At 34.2% G+C, this 21,163-nt stretch overlaps 1 long non-coding RNA gene across 3 annotated transcripts in view; it reads left to right on the forward strand.

Annotated features, from left to right (window-relative positions):
* LOC129041956 (uncharacterized) overlaps positions 1 to 21,163 on the forward strand; it is a 161,541-nt gene that overhangs the window by 87,551 nt on the left and 52,827 nt on the right. For 2 of the 3 annotated variants that reach the window (XR_008504028.2, XR_008504026.2), the window contains exons 2-4: positions 5,843 to 6,004; positions 10,652 to 10,710; positions 19,038 to 19,206. This is a non-coding gene — a long non-coding RNA (uncharacterized LOC129041956). The remainder of the gene's footprint in view (positions 1 to 5,842; positions 6,005 to 10,651; positions 10,711 to 19,037; positions 19,207 to 21,163) is intronic. The other variant, XR_008504027.2, reaches the window with a different exon arrangement.

Here is a 21,163-nt window from a genome sequence, read left to right on the forward strand (position 1 = left end):
TCTATGTGCTCAAAGTTCTAAGGGAAGTCCTTGATTATAACATGTTTATATTCTATTATTATTATTATTACTTAAATTTATTATTACTTATATTTCCCATTGTGTAGAAAATTTCATGAGAACAGAGCTATCTGATATATTCTTATGTTCCAATTGCTATGCTCATAAGTTCTAAACTAAAATTTGTATGTCAGTTTGCATTAGGCTGGGTTATATATCAGAGAAAAGCCCCAAAACAATGGCTTAAAAGATATTCTATCATATAAAATAAATTCAATATTAGGCAGACTAGAGATAATGTAATATCTCCACAAAGATATAAGGCCTCAGGCTCTCCCATCTTTCTTCTCTATTATCCTAATCAATTACTTATCTGCTCAAGGTTATCTTTTTGCCCAAGTGGGCTGTGCAGGCCTCAGCCAATCTTTTTTTCCATCTTTCCTTATATAATTGCTTTGCTTTCCCCATCATCCTGCTTAACTTGAAGCTTTAGACTTATCATTTTTGGGTGAGGGATCTAGAACGCTTGTGCTAACCTTAAGGGCACTTTGTGGCACCCGGTCATGGTCATCTCAGTCAAATCATAAATCAAATGCATGGCCGTTATAGTGCCTCTCATGTTCAAGGTCACTCCAAAGCATTTAACCCGTAATTTCTCATGACATCAACAATGAACTTTCTCTGTGCAAAGAGAAAAGTTTTTAGATATACCTACAAGTTATATGTAGTTTTTAAAAAAGGAGTTACAGAGGTAAATTTTTGTAGTAATTTAGTGCTTTTTTTTCCTTTACAACATCACAGAAGGTAGTGTTGCATAATTGTATTGTAAGCTCCTCTGTTCCTGCAAGCCACTTCAACTAAATGTTCATTCAGATCATTTAATTGTGTAGTAGTATTCCGTTTTATTGCGTAAAACTACACAGAGGCATACATTGCTATTCAATTACAAAAAAGATGACATGCAAATAAATCTGTTTATCAGGCTTTCTTTTATCATCTATGAACCATTGCAAATCTCACCTAAAATTCTTCATCATTCAGATTTTACTCTTAATTGAAGTTTCTCAACCATGAGATTGTATCCATGAAATGCATTAACATCACAGCAAGATAATTTATGATCTTAATGGCATTTACTGGTGTTCTATTTGTTCTACATATTGTTCTAGAATGACCTTATATTCAGATTGCTCCTTCAAGAATTACACTCGTATATTTGAAATTCCTTCTAAAAAGCACAGCAACACTTTTCATTAGAAGCTATTCAAGCTGTTTTCTCTGGAGCACAAAACTACTTTCATTGAAGTTTGGCAGCCATGGCCTACCTTTAATGGTTTAATGTTCGCAATCTGTGGCCCAACTAACTCTCACTTATTGGAATAGGTATAGCTTCATTGAGAAAGAAATGTTTCTATAGAAGCATGTACAAGAACTGGGCAAATTTGGAGACCATTGTATTAGCAGGGCTCCCAGGGGCACTGGAGAAGTTGAATGAGAACAGGGTCACCTCCCAGCCTCCTCCCGGCTTTTTCTGGCAGGGTGAGATGACCACCACAGCCCATATCTTCCCACACTCAGGCAGTAAAGTCTGGAAGTCAATGCCTGGGAAAGATAGAAAACCTTCAAGCCACAAGTCACAAGTGTGGTTTTCTTTGACCAGAGATGGAGGCATGAGAACAAGTTTTAAGAACTCAGTTCAAACAGTTAAAGTTGGTACAGAATTATGATGTGTTAAAGAATTAGAAAAGGGGATTCAACACAGAAGAGTTGGGGAGTGAGTTGTTGGAGAAACTAAGATCATTTCATATTTATACTTCTGAATTGAAACTATGAAATAAATAAATGACACAGGTAAAACACTTTTCTTTAAAAATTGTTTTCTCATATTTGATTGAAGGGATAATATTATATAGAAGAAAAATAACAGAAACCATGTATTTCTGCATAGCTGTTCGCTTATTTTTGCACAAACCTTGCTCAATACAGTGACTCTAAACAAACAGCAACTGCTTTTTGAAAACCCAATTGCTTTTGAAAAAAGACAAAAATAAAACCTACTTGCAACCTATTTGTCTGCAAAGAGAGACATATTGCTGTTACACAAATTTCTGATTAACAGCTATTAATAAAACATCAACCACATTGATTACTTAAAAATTTAGATGGTTTCTGTTTGTCACTAGATTGTATAACCCCGCAGTAAATTAAATTTTCGGTGAAAAGATTCCCCAAATCTTTGTATTTGCATTAAGCATCATGATAAATACAATACAGTCTTCAAATTTCATAGATTTCCTTCATTGTGGAAAACATGCAGAAGGAAAAATTAGGTCACCATATCTGTGAGAGAATATTGGAACTTAATTTTTTAGGAATTATATTCACTTCAAACTTTAAGGTCTTTGGAATAAGAAATATCTCTAAGATGACTTGTTCCATTTTCTGAAATATAATTGCATCCCTTGGAAAAGTTTTGTGAAGCAACAAAATATAGCATCTACTGTCCATAGGACTTTAGATTTTTTACAATCAAGACCCAAAGTCAAATTTAATTATAGAGATCTTCCAAATCTAGACAAACCTCTGTCCCCATCACCTCCCTTCTTTCACTCTGCTCTGCAAACAATATTTGAGAATAAAAACAGAAAAGTAGAATACATACAGAGCTTCATTTTCCCCTACTGATGTAAAAGCATTTATGCATTTAAAAAAATGCCCAATTGTATTATTTGTTGAGTATTGACAATATGGTTAACAAACAAGTAGAAGTATTGCCTAGAGGCTTATAAACCTAAATAACCTATGTAAATTCCCCTCATCCTCCAAAAAGTGCCTAATTGACAATGATACTAGATTATTAAAGAAGATGCCATTCTTGTAGCTCCAAAATAAGGCATGGACTTTGCTGTGTTTTTAGAATGCTATTTCGGTAAAGGCGTCCAGATTATTTCCTTGAGACATTATTCTTGAATATAGGTATTAGCAGCCTCCAGAACTCCAAAAATAAAAACATTCAAGATTTCTTTCAGTAGGAAGAAAATATACACAGGAAAAGATAACAGTAAGTTATAAAAGATAAAACTAATTACTAGATTTAAGTAAGTTGTATATGTTTAAATAATAACAAAAATATACAAAGCAGGGTTGCCTAAGTTTCACCATCTGAAAATAAAAAGAAACCTGTGAGGTAAAAAAATTATTAAATAGTTTATTAAATGTAATAGATGGATTGTAGCCACCTGGAGGAAACTGGGATTTGGGGTTTCCTACATTCCTGGCACAAAAAAGATTGAAGATTAGAAAAAAAAAAGGTAAATCTTGAGCTAGACAAAATGTTTTCCCAGCAATGTTCTGAGGAAGAATTTAAACTAGGTATAAGAATTACCTGACAAAGAAGAATTATTTCACTGACCCTGCCTGACTCCTCAGGTGAAATACACAGGTGAAATATTTCATGGGAAAAATGAGCTGTCATGGGTAGTGATGTCAAGTCAAAATAGCTAAATAAGGTTCTATTGCTGGTACTTTGAAAAACTGCTTAACTTTCTTAAAAAATTGTAAACCAAAAATAAAATTCTAAGCCCCCAACCAACTGAATGAACGACTCCTCTTGGCCAAGGGAATTCCAAAGTTAACTCAAAACGTGAGTTCAGGTTATGACGGGAAGGGGGGTTGGACATACCTTATCATACCCTTCTTCCTTTGGAATTCAGGCACAACTGATCAGCATTAACATGAAAACAGAGACCTTAAGAGGGACAAATCTGACTCTTTGTAGCAATAAGATACCCAATGACAGATAGCAGGCCCTGAGAGAAATAAAAAGCAAATATATTTCTTCAGCATATTTTGAAATGGCCCTGCAAAGCTGTCTCTTATGGGGGAAATACACTCTATAGAGAATCTCCTTTCCTTTCTAGATCTTTTTCCTTACCCAGGAGAGGATTAACTAAGAGTCTGGCACATTTTTAAGTCTGATAAGAAACATTTACAATCTATTCTCTCTGAAGCTTGCTACCTGGAGGCTTTGCCTGCATAATAAGAACCTTGGTCTTCACAACCTCTTATTTCAACCTAAACATTTCAATTCCAGGTCTGGAGATAAACTCTTTCACCAATTGCCATCAGAATATCTTTGAATCCACCTATGACCTGAAAGCCTCCCTTTGAGTTGTCCTGCCTGTCCAGACCGAACCAATGTACATTTTACATGTATTGATTGATGTCTTATGCCTCCCTAAAATCTATAAAATCAGGCTGTAACCTGACCATCTTGGGCACATATTCTCAGGATTTCCAGAGGCTGTGTCATGGGCATGTCCCTAATCTTGGAAAAATAAACTTCTAAACTGATTGAGATTTGTCTCAGATACTTTTTGGTTTACGGATTCAAAACAATAGCAAATCAGGCCACTATAGAAAAAGATTACAAAACATTGTACATAACAGAAAAAAAGAAAAATACGTACTTGAAAACCCATATTTGATAATATAGATGATTTGTGGACTAAGCTATGTGATGGATCAGGCAAAAATCTTATAGTCAAGACCTGGGAATTGTAAACTAAAAATGAAATTCTAAACCCCCCAACTGACTGAATGAACCATCTCCTAGGCAAGAAGACCCCAGAATAACCCTGAAAACTGAATTCTTGGCCATTATGGGATGAGGGAGTCAGACTACCTCCTTTGCTAACCATAATTAGGCTTTCTTCCCTAAGGGCCTAATGGAAACCAGCTTTTCTGAAAAACTCCACCACTGATATCAACCAACCACCTGATGCTACCCATCCTTTTTTGCCTGATAAGTGACCACTGACCACTACTGTTCTGGCCAGTCTACAGAGAATGCACAGTGAGGGTTTTCATGTCTTCTGCTTTACCTTTTGATATCAGAAGGCCAAAAACGCCCCCAGATCACCACCGTTTTTTGAACAGAGAGACACAGGGAGCTCCATTGTGCATGTACATGTTTCTCCTTTCATAAATATTCATGACGCCTTCTGTAGCTTACTGAAGATGTATATTTGGTCACCCCACTTAACATATTCCTGTTGCCTTTGCCCCCGCCTTGAAGTATCTGTTTTGAGCTTTTGGTCAGAGTCTATGCTTCCCAGCCTATCAGAATGGCTGTAGGCTGCAACTCTTTATGATAAATAAAGTCTCCTCTTCTAAATTTATAAATTGTATTATCTTAAGTTGACAGAAATAAAGTCTCCTCTTCTAAATTCATAAGTTGTATTTTTTTAAGTTGACAGGATAAAGTCTATTTCCCCTATTCACTAAATGTGCCCTCTTAGCACATTACTTAGACTCTTTGAACTATAGTTCTTCATAGAATAAGGAAAATAATATTCACCTCAAAGGGTTGCTGTAAGAATAGAACAAAAAACATAAATGTAAAGAACATATACACAGTAGGCAATCAGTACCTATATGTGACGTAATAGGAAAGCCCTTTTTTTCTATCATTGCTTTTAGAAGGTTGCTAATTTAAGTTCCTGATTAATGTGAGACAAATCTACAGATTTCTTCACATTTACCTGTCTTATTTCTATGCCTAAGTTTGTTTATGTATAATTGTACATATGTTGAGTACTTGGAGATTTTGAAGCATTGAAAACACTCTGGGATCAGAGGAAAAGTTCCACTTCTCTCAAGAAAAGTAAATAATAAAGAAAATTAGCCTATAATGTTAGTCATCACCAAAATAACAGAATAATGTCACACTCGTTCCTTAGGAAAATAAAAGTATGATTTGGATTTTCAACATATTTCTTGGTATCTTAAATGTGCCAGATGAAAGAAGCTTTCGTATTTATGTGCTGCATGTGTTATTCAGAAGGAAGATGATTCCAAGTCATGTTATTTCCAAGGAAGCAACAATAACTTCACTGGACCCCTGCTGATCTTAAAGTGCAGCAAGAAAAACAGTCTTGGAGACTTCTAGAGATGTCCGAAGTATGCCTACGGGGAGCAATAGGGATACCAGGAGAATCTGATGGTAGATGTATATTAAAAAAGCTATTTACATGTTAAAGGATAGAATTTAATTAATAGTGTTACAGCTGTGTTGAAGTTAATGTGCATATCTGAGATTCTATCAAAAGGGACCATTATATATATTTAATGTGTCACTTAGTACTTCATTTTCCCCTTTTACTTTAATGCATCACAATTAATATATACCCCAAAGTATTTGCTGGGTGTTGTGATGACTGTTAATACTAACAGTAATAATGACCATGATGATAACTGTCACTTATTAAAGCCTCACAATATGCTGGGTCCTTTACTAAGTACTTTTTATGCATTATCTTATCTTCTCAGCAACTCAACTAAATGGATACTATTATTTTCTCTATCTTGTAGAAAAGAAACTAAGGATTTAGAAGACTGAGTAATTTGCTATGGAGGATACTTTTGTTTAAATACCCAATTGCCACTCCTTACTGTTCCCCTATAAACTTGCAAAGAATATACATTTCTTTCAAGCACAAGAACATCTAGAGAGTCTCAGTGCCTGTCCAGTCCCAGGGTCTGACTTTGAGCAATGTCACTCTGGCACAGTCCTTCTGTCCCCCTTGGGATTTATTGAGAGGTGAGACAGGACACATATCTCTGAAGGAACAGTTAGGGATATTTTTGCTGCATTACTTATGGGAAAATAGTCTACCTTTTTAAAAGAAACAAAAAAATCTGTGCTCTGTCTTCAAGACTGGATGTTGTGTCGATGTAAGACCGACATCTGCTATTAGCATCTTGTGAAGATGATTGAATCTCAAGATGAAACCCTCAAGCCACCCTCCAACTTCCAATTCTCTGTTCTATTTTTCCCCATAAAACTCATTGCTTTTTAGTGTACCATATGATTTCCTTTTATCATATTTATTATTTATTATACATTATCATCTATTTATTATTTATATATTTGATAATCTATTATACTCCTTTATAGCTTTCCCCTCTGGCAACAGTGCAAATTCCACAAAAGCAGGGCTTCTGTGTCTGTTTTACTAATATTTCTTGAGCACCTAGAACTATGCCTGCCAAAGGAGAGGCTCTGCTGAATATGGAAGAGAGTAAACAGTAGAACGAACCTGGACCATTGAACCCCTGAATTATCCAACCATCTTACTTCTGGACTTCTTATTTTGTGACTAAAAAATTCCTTTTGAAATAAGAGTTATTTGTGATTGAGATCTGGTTTACTTAAGAGCCAAAAAACAATAAGTAACACTCTTATCAAATTGATAAGCTACAAAATATCAGATAAGAAATTCAAATGCATGTCTAACTCAAGACCATATTCATTAACCAGCATGCTATACTGCATTATGGACATATTGCTGGGAGATGCTATGAGATCATCTTGGAGTTGGAGAAGGAGGTAGTGATAATCATTCACAAATTGTTGACTACTGTGTGTTAGGCATTGGGATGAACAGTAGAAATGTAACAGTACACAGAACTTGCTCTTCATCCTAATAATATACAGGGTGGTAAATAATTGACTAGGAGGAAATATGAAGAAGTAACTCACCTCTATCCATTAGGTTGCTTTCAGCAGTAAACAACAGAAAATCCCAGTAAATTTCATCTTCTCAAATAATATGGAATTTATGGTGTCATTTGATAAAAAATCTGGAGGTAAGTGACATGGGTTTGTTCAATTCTATTGTTCAATATGTACTGTTATATTAAGGATGCTTTAATATAATGCCTTCTGTTTTTCTGTTCTGTTACCCCCAACTGAGTGATTTTCTCAATATCTCAAGGTGGATCCAGCCATCACATCCTCATCCACATCAGTGTCTAGTAGCAGGAAAAAAAATAATGAGATAACACTTCCTTTTATCTACTTTTATTAGCTAAGAAAATATCCCTAAAAACTTCCCTAGGCAAACTTCACATCATGTCTCATTGGCCAGATTTGGATCATATAACCATTTCTAAGCAGGGAAAGGGTATATGATGACCATAATTAACTGAGCAAAGACAGACTCATTCCCTGAATCTGCAGTGGTTCAACAGGGATGTGCATTTTATGCAGAACAAGGTGACATAGAAAAGCTCCAATATCTGAAAATACCAGAGTTCTCTTAACAAGGAAGAAAAGGAGAATGGCTATTGGGCAGATGTCAATGCTGTCTGTGACTGGTTTAGTTCTCACTTTATATGATACCCCATTGGCATTCAACACAGTTGCTCTAATGCTTTTTCTGGAGTTCTATGAAACAACTTTCTGTCAATTTTTCCTAATTATTGCAAAAGTAAATATAATAAACACCAAACAAAATACAAGTTGGATGCTTTGGGTACCATGGTTACATAAAAAGACACCCCAAAACTTAGTTGTTTAGAATAAGAACAATATTTATTTTTCTCTCAATCTGCAATCTGGGTAAGGCTCTCTGGGTATAGCTTGTTTCTGCTCCATTTCAGTATCAGGTAGGGAGGCATGAGAACTGGGGGCTGGGATTATTTTTTATTTATATGCCTGGTACTTGGGTTGAAAAGACCCAAACAGCAGGGCATCTTTCTCATCTTTTATGTCTCTCCATGTGATCTCTTAAGCTGTGGACTCAGGGATTCCAAGATATGTATGTTGAAAAAGAAAGGAGAGAGAGAGAGAAAGAGAGAGAGAGAGAGAGAGGAAATACCAGGAAGAAGCTTGATTGGCTTTTAAATCTAAACTCAGAAGTCATATATCACTTCCATTATAGCCACAGTCCCCCACCCCCAGATACAAGAGGAGGGAGCATAAAATCCAGTTCTCTATGGAGGACTGTCAACATCACATGGAAAGGAGAGAATGTGGAATGGGATGTATAAAAGCATAGATATTTATATGTGCTTTTAGAACATTGGCAACATTATTCTAAAGATTGTATGGAAAAGTAAATAGAAAACATAACAGTAAGTTTAGTGAAAGAAGTACATAGACAGATAAACCTTATCATATGTTAAAACATCATTCACAAAATTAAAATAATTATAAATAATACTGTTGACATAATCGTTAAAAAATCAATGAAATCAAATGGATACCTAAGAAAAAGGACTTCTAAAACTTAGTATATCATTTAAAATGCAAGACAAATCAATGGAAATATTGCTAAGTAAATATTGTTTATATGATTAACTATTAGCAACATCTATTTTAATCTTCATCTTACAACATATTGTGAAATTAAACTGCCAAGAAATCAAGCAAAATCAAACAAAATACTACATTACCAAAGGAAAAATGTCAAAAAATACACAAACACTTAGCAAATATAAAAACAAAATGAGCTGTTTATTAAGTATACAGGAAGATATTCAACTATATTCATAATCATAGAAGTACCCAGCCTTGAAAATAAAGCATTTTTTTAACTACCAAAATATCAAAAGCAAGAAATGACATCAGACAGTGTTAATGACAGTGTGACAATTTATATATTGCTATGATGCCATTTACATTGATTACCTATTGCTGCCTCACAAATTATCCCAAAAGTTAGCGACTTAAAATATCAATTGAAATTTACTACCTCAGCATTTTCTATGGGTCAGGACACTAGGAACAGTTTAGTTGGTTTGGGATTGCTCATGAATTTGTAGTCAGGATTTTGTCGAGGGTGAAAGCCTACTAGAGTCGGAGGGCCTTCTGAGATGGTTCACACACATGGCTAGTTCAGTTTCTCACCATGTGGGCTTCTTCATAGGGCTACTTGAGGTTCCTCACTATGTGGTGTCTCACCTCCCCGTGGGCCAGTAATCTGAGAGAACAGAGTGGAAGCTGTAATGCCTTTTATGAGCTAAATTTGAAAGTCACAGACAGTCACTTCCATAATATGCTATTTATTAGAAGCATGTTACTAAGGGTAGTCAACATTCAAAGGAAAGTGTCAGAGACTTTGTCCATGTATTTTTAAACCATCACAATTTTTTTATTTGAAAAAAATTAGTAAAAATGCATTATGAGCCTTTAAATGTGCATATTTTTAAGTCTATAATTTTGGTTCTGGAATTGTAATAGGTAAAACAAATTTAAACAAAAAAACTAATGATTTTCATTATCTCATTAATTATTACAGTGACTTTGGAGGGAACATAATTGACAAAAAAAGAGAATTATGTATTGTATCTACATGATGACAATGTTTTAACAACTTAAAATAAAAGACTGACACTTCTGGCCATGGCATAGTAAACTGCTGATGGAATTGTCCTTTTGATGAAAATAACAGTAAAATAACAAAATATATAAAGTAATTTTCCAGGCATTAACATCAGGCAGATCAGCAATTTGATCCTTGAAAGCATGAAAATATAAAATGTGATACACAAAATAGATCATCCTAGCTTCTTGACCAGAGACACTTTCTTACTATGGACCAGTGTTACTTATTGGAGGAAGATGGTTGGGTTTTTGAGTGCTATGGTGTTAATGTGTTCTCTAAAATTTATGTGTTGAAAACTTAATCCCCATTGCCAGAGTGTTGGGAGGCGAGGTCAAATGGGATGTGTTTAGGTCATGAGGGATCCACCTTCCTAAATGGATTAACACAAATTATAAAAAGATTTAAGGCTGCAGGTTTGATCTGTTGCTCTCTCTCACCTTGACTTTTCCCTTCCACTCTTCCACCATGGGTTGACACAGCAGGAAGGCCCTTGCCGGATGCCAGCAACTTGATATTAGATTTCCCAGCCTACAAAACTGTGAGTCAATACATTTCTATTCATTTTAAATCACCCAATCTGCAGTATTTTGTTATAGCAACACAAAATGGACTAAGACATTGGGTTTTTGACATGGTGAAAATTTATGTGACAGAGACTGAAAATAAGGGAGGGAAGGAGTAAGTAAGGGAGGGCAGAAGTTTTCATGAAGATTCATAAAATTTTAGTGGCCAAGCATTACAATGCACATGCACATGCACAAGATGGCTTTCTATGAAGTGTAGCAAAGATAACCTGCTCTGGGGCTGAGAGACGAAGTGTTACTAGAGATCTAGACTGGGAGATTTAGCATTCTGGTTTATCCAGAGTTGAAAGACTTTACTGAATAACTTGGACATTCATTTGAGACTCCAGAAAGGACATGTCTTAGAAGTAGGAAGCATGCTTTCAAGGAATAACCATGTTGCAGGACTAAGTTGAAGGCTGAAATATAATTTCTAGCCAAGAGTAAAACCAAGACTTACAGAACAAAGGATTTTCCAATAGTTAACTGCCTGCCAAAACACAACTCATCACCCCTGTAAAGCAGGGCAACATATCTAAACTCCCTATAATATATCATCAACACCATTCTGCACGCAATGAAAAGTTAAAAAAATACACGAATAAGTGAGAAAATATGGCCTACTATGGAAAAAGTAAACTACCTCAAGATGACTCAGATGCTAACATTAATAGGCTAGCACTTGATTTATTATACTTTTTTAAGCTGATCGTCTGTTGGTGTCGTCTTTTTAAGAATTTTATTTTAAATTGAAAAATAATAATTGTATATATTTATGGAAAGCAATACAATATTTTGATATATGCATATAAATTATGAAATCATTTAAATCAGGCTAGTTAACAAATTCATTACCTTACATGTTTTTTTTTTGTGGTGCAAACATTTCAGACCAGGATTTTAAAATGCTATATTATGAATATGTTCAAGGACTGAAAGAATAATAAAATAATAATGAATGAAGACATAGAGAATGTCACCAGAAAAATGGGAAACATAAAAATTAGAAATTCTAACAGAAAAGTGCAATATGTGAAATAACACATTAATTGGATAGGCTGAGGAAAAGATTGAAGACTACAGAAACAAGCAATGCTGACCTTGAAGACAAACTAGTAGACATTATCCACTCTAAAGAACCTAGAGACAAAAAGATGGGGAGGGGGCAGAAGGAGAGGCTAGTGCCTCAAATTCTGACATATATGCAATTAGAATCCCAGAGAGAGATTTTTTTCATATTAAACTAATAATAGCAAAAAATTCTTAAAGTTATTAAAATGCTCCAGTTTACAGATCAGAGAAGTCAAACAAACTTCCAAGCAAGATAAACATACAGTAAACACACTTAGCTATATTATAAACTGCTGCAAAAGGAAGATAAAGGAAACATACCTTAATAAAATGCTCAGAGAAAAAGAATGTATTACATACAGTTAAACTGTTAATAAAAGCAATTGTCATGTTATCAGAAACAGTGAAGGCAAGAACACAATGGAGCAACATCTTTGAAATGCTAAAAGAAAAGAAAATTCTGCCATCTCAGAATTCTGTATTTTGTGAAATTTTCTTCAGAAATAAGGGAGAAATTAAAACATTTTTAGATAAATGAAAGTGAAAAAATTTGTTGCTAGTAGATATATACTAAAATAAATACTATACAAGATTTTTTAAAAAGAGAAGGAAATCAGATTGAAATTTGGATCCATAAGAAAGTCATTTGGAAATTTCAAACAGGAGGCTAAATGTGAAAAAGTAAAAAATAAAAAGGGTATCAAAACCAGATAAATGAAATAAAATGTTTCAAAATATTAATAGTAGTTCTCTTTGGATAGTTTTATCCAAATCATCAATGGAAGTCAAATCATCTACGGAAGCATCTTGCATATCTGACCCCCTTAATTAGAGAGGTCTTCTGAATGCAAAAAAGTCATCAAGAACAATACTTCAAAACTTACTCAAATATAGTAGGAGGGATAAATATATGAGTAAAATCTCTATGCAGCTGCTTCTGCCTACTGGAGATGTGGCATAACACATCGGTAGGGTAGAATGTTCTGTTTTTATATGTCTTTGGTTAAGGGCAAGACCAAGAGAAATGAAGAACTGTTTTATTCCAATATATAGGGGCAGAAATTTTGTTTTCCACAGTCCGGATAAGAAGAAGAAAAAAACTCAGAAATCAGGTATGTATGGAGAAATGAGGAAGGAGACCTGTGAAATAGTGGCACATGGAAACATTTGAGGAAAAAAATGGCAAATGAGAAATTCCCTGTGGAGGAGATGGTCCAGGATCACTGATGTCTAATGCTCAAGTCACGTTCTATTCATAATGTGCTGTGGTCATCGTTTTTAATCACCAAGTCTTCAGTTAGGGTCTTCTATAGACAAAGGCCCTGTGTTTATGTGATTTTCAAGCACTGAGGAAGTGAGCTGGAAGAGGGAGAGCCTACCGGGAAGCTGAGAGTGACAATGGAAAACCTAATTGCACAGAAAACAGGATAATAGGGTATTTATTCTACAGGGAATGCCATCTGTAGTCGAATCGATGATTGATTTCACATCACACTAAATGGAAGCAAATAAAGTAAATTCAAATTACAGCCCACAAAATGAGTTGAAGGACAACATAAAACAATGTTTATAATTATTTTATTTATAAAATCTGAAGTTATTTTATAACTTGCATGTGATAGAAGATAATTGGGCAATTATTGAAATACTAGCAGATTATTAAATAGAAATATTAGTTTATAGGTATAGAACTCAATGTGGGAAATTTCATGTCTGGTTCTCTCACAAATTCATTGATGTGAGAAACAGTAACAGGTTCTGACTATAAAGTGATTATAAGGTAAAAAAAAAACAAAACCAGATCTATGAAACCATCTTCCCAAAATAACACTGTTCTCCTTCATGCTTTGGATAGAAATTGATCATCAGTGTTTTCTAGGGAACATGTGGCAGTGGCACGCAGGTATCACATGTAATGACAAGTGTTATTTATACCTATCAAAGCAAATGTCTTTAAAAGGAAATTGTCTCTCCAGTTATTGGAGTTTTACAATTTTCATTAAAAGGAAATTGTCTCTCCAAAAAAAAAAAAAAAAAAAAGGTAGAATAAATAGAAACCACCTCCGGAGGCGCTAGAGGAAATCCTTGAGGATTTCTCACTCTTTGACTGAATCAAATGCTACACATTAGGCCTCTCTGTAGTCTTTGTTAGACAAATTCCTTAAAAATCTTAGACAGCCAGGCAGATTTTCTAAGATCTAAACCACAAGGGCAAGTAGAGGTCCTTTGTGGTACTCAGAGAGCTTTGAGAGTGACTTAAAACATCAGCATACATTTGAAAACTATAATTGCAAATGAGAAGTTTAAAAAATAGATGTGGCTTTTTATTTAATCATACTGTTTTAAATTCTTCTTTACAATAACAAATTATGCTGTATACAAGAAAATATTTAAATCACTTAAATAAAAATTCAACACAAGCTGCTCTTCTATTTGGATGGCAATCGTAAAATGTTTCTGCAGGAATTATAATAACAATCCTGTGCTCTTCTGACATTTGTTCTAGATAGACTGATATAACCCTTGTCTAAGAGTTCATCCTGACAGTGCTATGCCATCTAATCAGGAATTAGAAAGATGAGTCACCATACTAAAACATTTAGTTGGTCGTAAATAAGAGTTCCACTTCAATATGTACATATGCCATTCTTTGTTACAATTCATTTTCCAGAATTGCTATATGATCTGTGATACCAATTTGCTATGTGTATTGTTGCATTAAAATTCTTAGTCAATTCCTTTTCTTTAATAACAAGCATGTTTAAAATATTGTTTTTTTAGTCATTTGGAGCTGTGGTATGCTGATGTTATTCTTTTATAAATGTAGAGATTAGAAACCAACTCCCACCTCAGCATAAAAAACCAAAACATAAGGCTATTGTCTTGAAGCTTTATTATATTTACATATTTCCAAAGTCATTATTTAGCATTTAAATGGGCATTTCTTTTATCACATTATTTTGATTATTATATAAACAATAATGTATAAGCATAATAATTTATAAACATATTTCTACTTAGCAACAGTATAATAAATAGCAGATAAACTACCCATAGAAATGTTACCTACTTCCAGGTCAAAATAGATAATAAAAACATTCCAGGTGATGCAAAGGGCAGTTCGCATTGTACATAAGAAAAAAATAAAAAGAGAGGAGAAGAATGTGGCGATTAAAGGCATTTATTGGAAACAAGTCACTAATAAAAATGTCAATAAGTTTAAATCCAGAAAAAAAGAGGCAGGGCACCCAGAAAAGTGTGAGCTTTACAATGTCTGCTAGGATCTTTAAAATTTCAAAGAGCAATAGTTTCTGCCACTTGTAGTACATGCCAATAAAATTCGATTTATTTCTAAAGTGTTTTATTGGCCTGAAGATATAACTTAATTTTAAGGGCTGAATTGACTACTGTTTTCTGAGTATTCTCATTTTGTTACAAATAACATTATACAAATTTTCTATCATGCCACCCATAAAATCAGAATAAATTATGCTAGTAAATTGTCAGGACTAGAGATAGTAAATGACAACACTCCCATACCCCTAATAGTAGGCTAGTTCTAAAAACAGAGATGTGGTCTTAAGTGAGTATAGTGTACTTTCTTGGTTCATTTGATAAAAATAGAAAATGTGCTTTCTCTGAATCATAATATTAACTGAGGACAAAAATATTAACTAAAAAAGCTATGACAATTTAATGAATAGAATTAGGAAGAATAAATTAACAGTAGATTTCCATAATGATGGAAACCCTTCTAATCAAACTCAGCAACTTGTGAATCTGTTGACACCACAGATGAAATGGTTTTTATTAATGGCTCCTTTGTATTAGAAAATGCTATAATTACTAATTTGGTGTTTTTTTTTAAGGAAATCACCTTTTTATTTAAAATATTTAATTGACAAAAACGACTGCATATATTCAAAGCATACAATGTGATGACTTGATATTTGTATAAATTGTGTAATGATTATGAAAATAAAATTAGTTAATATACCCATCACCTCTCATACTGTATATCAGATCCCTAAAACTTATTCATCATTGTATTCTTTGACCCACATCTCCCCATTTCCCCACCCCCAGCCCATGGCAATTGGTTAGCTTTAACTTCACTGGTTAGCCCCAGTTGGAGATCTTAGAGCTCATCTAACCCAGTCACGTTTAGATTTAGATAAATTGTGCCACAGAGAACTTAACTATAGAGAAGCTTGAATTACTGAGAATGATAACTTCCTTGGGAGAACGTCACCACAATTAAATACAATAGTTGTTATTTACTTTACTTTACTATAAAAGTTCATAAATTCTTAATTTCCTTAATATTCATTATATAGGCACACTAGTTATATTATGGCTTTCTATCAGTGATAAGAAATGAGTTTTAAGTGAAATAAAATATAAAGATATTATATTGATTAAATGTATTTCTTTAAGTAATTTTATAATCTACTAAATGATAGAATTATGCAATGTGGGTGATATTTAAGAATGGTTACAGTAATCATAAGTCACTCAGCAGCTCATGATAGTCACACAATTTCATTTACATTCCCTCTGTGTTGTCATTCATGATTTTTTCTGAAAGTGTAGTCCCAGAGTTGATTGCATTTGATGTCATACTTCTCATTTTGACTTTGAAGTGGAAGTTTTCCTGGTATAACTTACTTTTAAAGGACCACAAAACTACAAAAATGACCCAGAGCTCCTGACTCTGGAGATATAGAAAAGTTGGCTAATATAAGTAGAAATTTAAAAATAGGTTGAGGAGGCTTCCAGCTTCAGCTCCCACATATAAAGAAATTGGAAATCATCACTCCCATTCTTATAACAGGAAAAGCTTTACAAGCTGAAAATCAATAACTTTTACTGAACCAATCAGAAAATGGAGATTCCAGGACAAACTGCCACCCTTAAATTTGGAGGGGCAGGCATATCCTGAGAGATAGAGCTGAAATCTGTTTACCTGGAGCAGAAGCTGCTGGAGCCATAAACTAGTAGGACATTTAATGTTGATTCTGATGAATTGCTGGATGCTGAATGTGAAATAACCTGAGAGAGAGAAGCTCCATAGGTCTACAGTCTTGAGGGCTCCCAAGCTTCCGTGGGCTTTTCCTACAGGAACCCCATCAGGTTCTTATGTAAGAATCTGAGAAAGATCCCTTTATGGCTCTCTTGAAGGGTGGGGAGTGGGAAGGAGTAACCACTGTGAAATATACCCATGGCCTTCTCCATAGCAAAGCCTACTATGGAGGAAAGAATTTTGCCAGAGCAGTATCTCATCTGGGAGAAGAGGATTCCTCTCCACTCCAAACTTCTCCAGACTTCTAGGGTGTAGTAAGGTGAAAAAACATATCCACCAAAGTTCTGTTCTCTAAGAAAATGGATTGGAAACACTGCAGCCCAGGAAAGGAACTAGGCAATATAAATGAAGGGATGGGAGGAGCGGGGGTTAATACAACGGAGAAACACTTGTGAAAGCCTGAGACACAGACTTACTGAAAGACAGATTTAGTTGGAAGATTATAAGACACTCACTCTCCCTCATGCCTTGTCACCACACCAACAGCTCTCCGGTGGCAGACTTATCATCTAAAACATGTAAGCAAGAGTCAAATAAAACATTTAAGATGTTAAAGAAAAAAACACGAACCTTAATTCTATATCCAGTAAAATTGTCTTTGAAAAATGTTGAAGAAAATGTTTCTCAGATTAGGAAAAAAAAAAAAAAACCTGAAGGAAATTAATGAAAACAGACTTGCTGGGCAAGAAATGTTAAAAATATTTCTCAGACAGGAAGAAAATATCAGAAATTTGGTCTACATAAAGAAAGGAGGGCCAGGCGTGGTGGCTCACGCCCATAATCCCAGCACTTTGGGAGGCCAACGTGGGTGGATCACTTGAGGCCAGGAGTTCGAGACCAGCCTGAGCAACATGGTGAAACCCTGTCTCTACTAGAAATACAAAAATTAGCTGGGTGTGGTGGCGGGCCCTTGTAATCCCAGCTACTCGGGAGGCTGAGGCAGGAGAATTGCTTGAACCCAGGAGGTTGAGGTTGCAGCGAGCCAAGATCGCGTCACTCCATTTTAGCCTGGGAGACAGAGTGAGACTCCATCTCAAAAAAAGAAGAAAGAAAGATCTACACAAAGAGAAAGAATAAGTGATGGTAAAATCATATGGAAAATCTAGAAAAACATAATTTACATACTACTATGCTTGATAAAATGATTGGCTTATGATATTTGAATAATAACTTCAGGCTAGCAATAATATATTTAGTACTACATGAAGAAAATGTCACATTATTGTCTCGCTATGAGTGAATACACATGGTTTTAATTGTTTTCCCGAGAATGGCAATTTTGATGAGTACTAACCATGTATTAAAAGCAAAGTTTTCTATTACTTGCTATGGCCTAAGGGTCCTAATGCAAAATTGGTGGAAAGCAGTTCCTTTGAACTCCATTTTGTTGAGAACTAACGCTTACAGGAAAATTTCTCTTAGAGGAAGTAAAATTCTTTTCAAATATTAAAGTGAAAATCACAGAGCCATAAGAGTTTTCAGTAAGCCTGTTTTCATTGTATATGTAACACTGTTGAACAATTGAGAAATATGCTAAAGTATGCATTTATATATATCGTGTATGATGATGCAACTGAATTACATCAAGTTCAGTGACGATCAACAGGATTATAATCATGTAAAAAAGACCATTTTAATTATATATATAATTTTTGTAATCCCATCTACTGTAGTAGGACTACATGTCATATTTCAGGCATTCCCCCTCCTCATCAGATTTACACTGATGAAGTAATATTCCAACAAAATGAACCAATGATTAGCTCTACTGATAGCAGTATGAGCCACAGATTAGAAGTGAAAATGACACTCAAAGTATTTTGCTAGATATGCGCAGCAGGTGTTTGGCTTGAATAGCTTTAATCTTTGACAAAAAGAAATGCCCTTCATCCAGCAAGCTGAATTTACCTTGGTTAAGATTCACCTTCAGTAAGCTGCAGAGAAGAGAACAGAGAAAATGCCTGAAGACAACCACACCAGAAACACATTCATTTCATAGGTGTTATTGACTCATCACCATCTTCTGCATCCACAGATTGAAAGATGTGTAGAAATGATAACAAAGCAAAATTATCAGAGTAATGTAAGTGAGAGGGCAGTCTTGAAATTCTCTGTTTCTCTCTGCTTATGATTCTAATTATTTCCCAGGAACGCTACACTAAAAATGCAGCCATTTGTTTCTCCATCTACGTGTGGCACGAGGGTACAAACACAAGTGCTCTGCTCAGAGAAAAAGATCCCTGAAGAGCAGCTGCAGGCAACACATTCTGAAAAGAAACAATATTTTAAAGCTATCATGTAGGACAAAATGTTTAAGGTAAAGTTTTCAAACAGATAATAACACAATAACCTGTTCTGTCAGAAAATGCATGAGTAACATTTCATTTTATGGTGTTAAACAAAAAGTATATAATGAAAAAGACTACAAATTAATGACGCTTATTAGGAGATCTGTATTCTTTACTGAGGAAGATTATCTATCTATCTATCTATGAATCATCTATCTATCATCTATATATCTATTCTATGAATACGCTAATATACATTTTAGGTGGCTTGAAATAAGAACCCCTAAAATAATTAACACATAAAAAGAAACCAAATGATAGAAATTGAAGGGAGCGAATTATGTCAAGAAGCAGACTAGCCAAAGAAAACCTATAATAATAGCTGCTATAAAATCTATTGAAAGTATATTTGAGTGCTGCACTTTAAGAAGCAAACTATACACAACAAAAAGGAAACAAACAAAAAACTTCTAAAATCTTTCAGACCACTTATTCATTCAGATTCCCAGCAAAAGTATCTCTATACTTTATAACCTGTCTGATGACATTATTTTATTACATTGGAGTTAAAATATATACCTATAGCTCTGTTAGCTCAGAAGGAGTTTGGAATATATATTGGAAATAGTTCTGTAAGAATGGTTATAATACAAAGTAGAGTTAATCAATATGCTTAATTTACTGTCAAAAGGACAGTAAATTTATCAACTGATTACATATCAACAATGAACAAATATTGATTTCTTGTTCTATACATTTTCTGACAAGCAAATATTTCTAATAAACATATATTTCAAGCTCTGACACAGTATCATTCAAATAATCTAGAGTATAACAAGGTCATGGACTGACACAAAATTTAAAAATCTATCTATATCCATCTCTCACTCTCTCTATATATAAATATAGCCTGTGTATATGTATATATATAGATAGAAACTGTCTATCTATCTATCTATCTATCTATATCTATCTATCTTGTATTAAATCCTATAATCACCATCTAAGGGAAGATAAACTTCAATACTATTGGGACAAAAGGACCTGAAATACAAATATTCTCCTAACTTTCAAATACATGTATTTCTTGGGTCTTAAATTTTCTTGCTCTGGAAAGGAAAGCAAATAGTTTAAACCACAGAAAAATAATTCTGAAAATAGTAGAAATTTAGATAAGTTTTTTTTGTGCCCATAAATGCTAGAAGAATTACGAAACATTCATGCTATTATAGATAAACTCATTTCCCAAAATCAGGAGTATATTTATGCCATGAATAGATTGCAAAATTGCTTTTTCTGAAATTCAACTTCCTAAGACTTACAAGCTAACAGTAACACCAAGGCTGTTATAAGTGTATTGCTACTTGCTCAAGAAAAATATAATTCCCAGATTCTATCATATAAATGGAGGACTATTGATTTAAAACTTCCAGATGTTTTCTTTTCTTGAACCTCTGATGTACTATTGAAAATCTATTTGGATCCACAGAAGAGTGAAAGTTTGTGTTTAATATTTGAGGTATGCTGATTCTGGACCCTCATTTCTGCAGGATATTTATGCAAAATTAACAGATTACAGAACCAGTTCAGAATGAGCTTAATAATTTTCTGGTTTTAGGTTAGATGATAGTTTGGAGGACAAAATGGATTTTGTCATTTATAGGCTATTACTGAGATACCACTATTTTACCCATGATGTTGGCCAATGATTCCACATATCTCATAAATTGAAAGGCATAGAAAACTGGCATTTTAATACACTGATCACAACAGAATAAACTATAAAGACCTTCCTCAATCTTAAAAATGTGAATCAGGGTTTCTAGATTCATATTGAAGTTGATGATGTATGTTTGTAATCTTTCCTTCCATGGCCCTCTCCAAAAACTAGTATAGGAATTGAAAAGCTCTACTATGATAACAGTGAAGAGAATGATAGGGGTGCCTATATGCACATGAGAAATTTTGTCAAATAACTTGAAAACA

The sequence above is a fragment of the Pongo pygmaeus genome, chromosome 7 (assembly GCF_028885625.2).
Source record: "Pongo pygmaeus isolate AG05252 chromosome 7, NHGRI_mPonPyg2-v2.0_pri, whole genome shotgun sequence".
Lineage (NCBI taxonomy): Eukaryota > Metazoa > Chordata > Mammalia > Primates > Hominidae > Pongo > Pongo pygmaeus.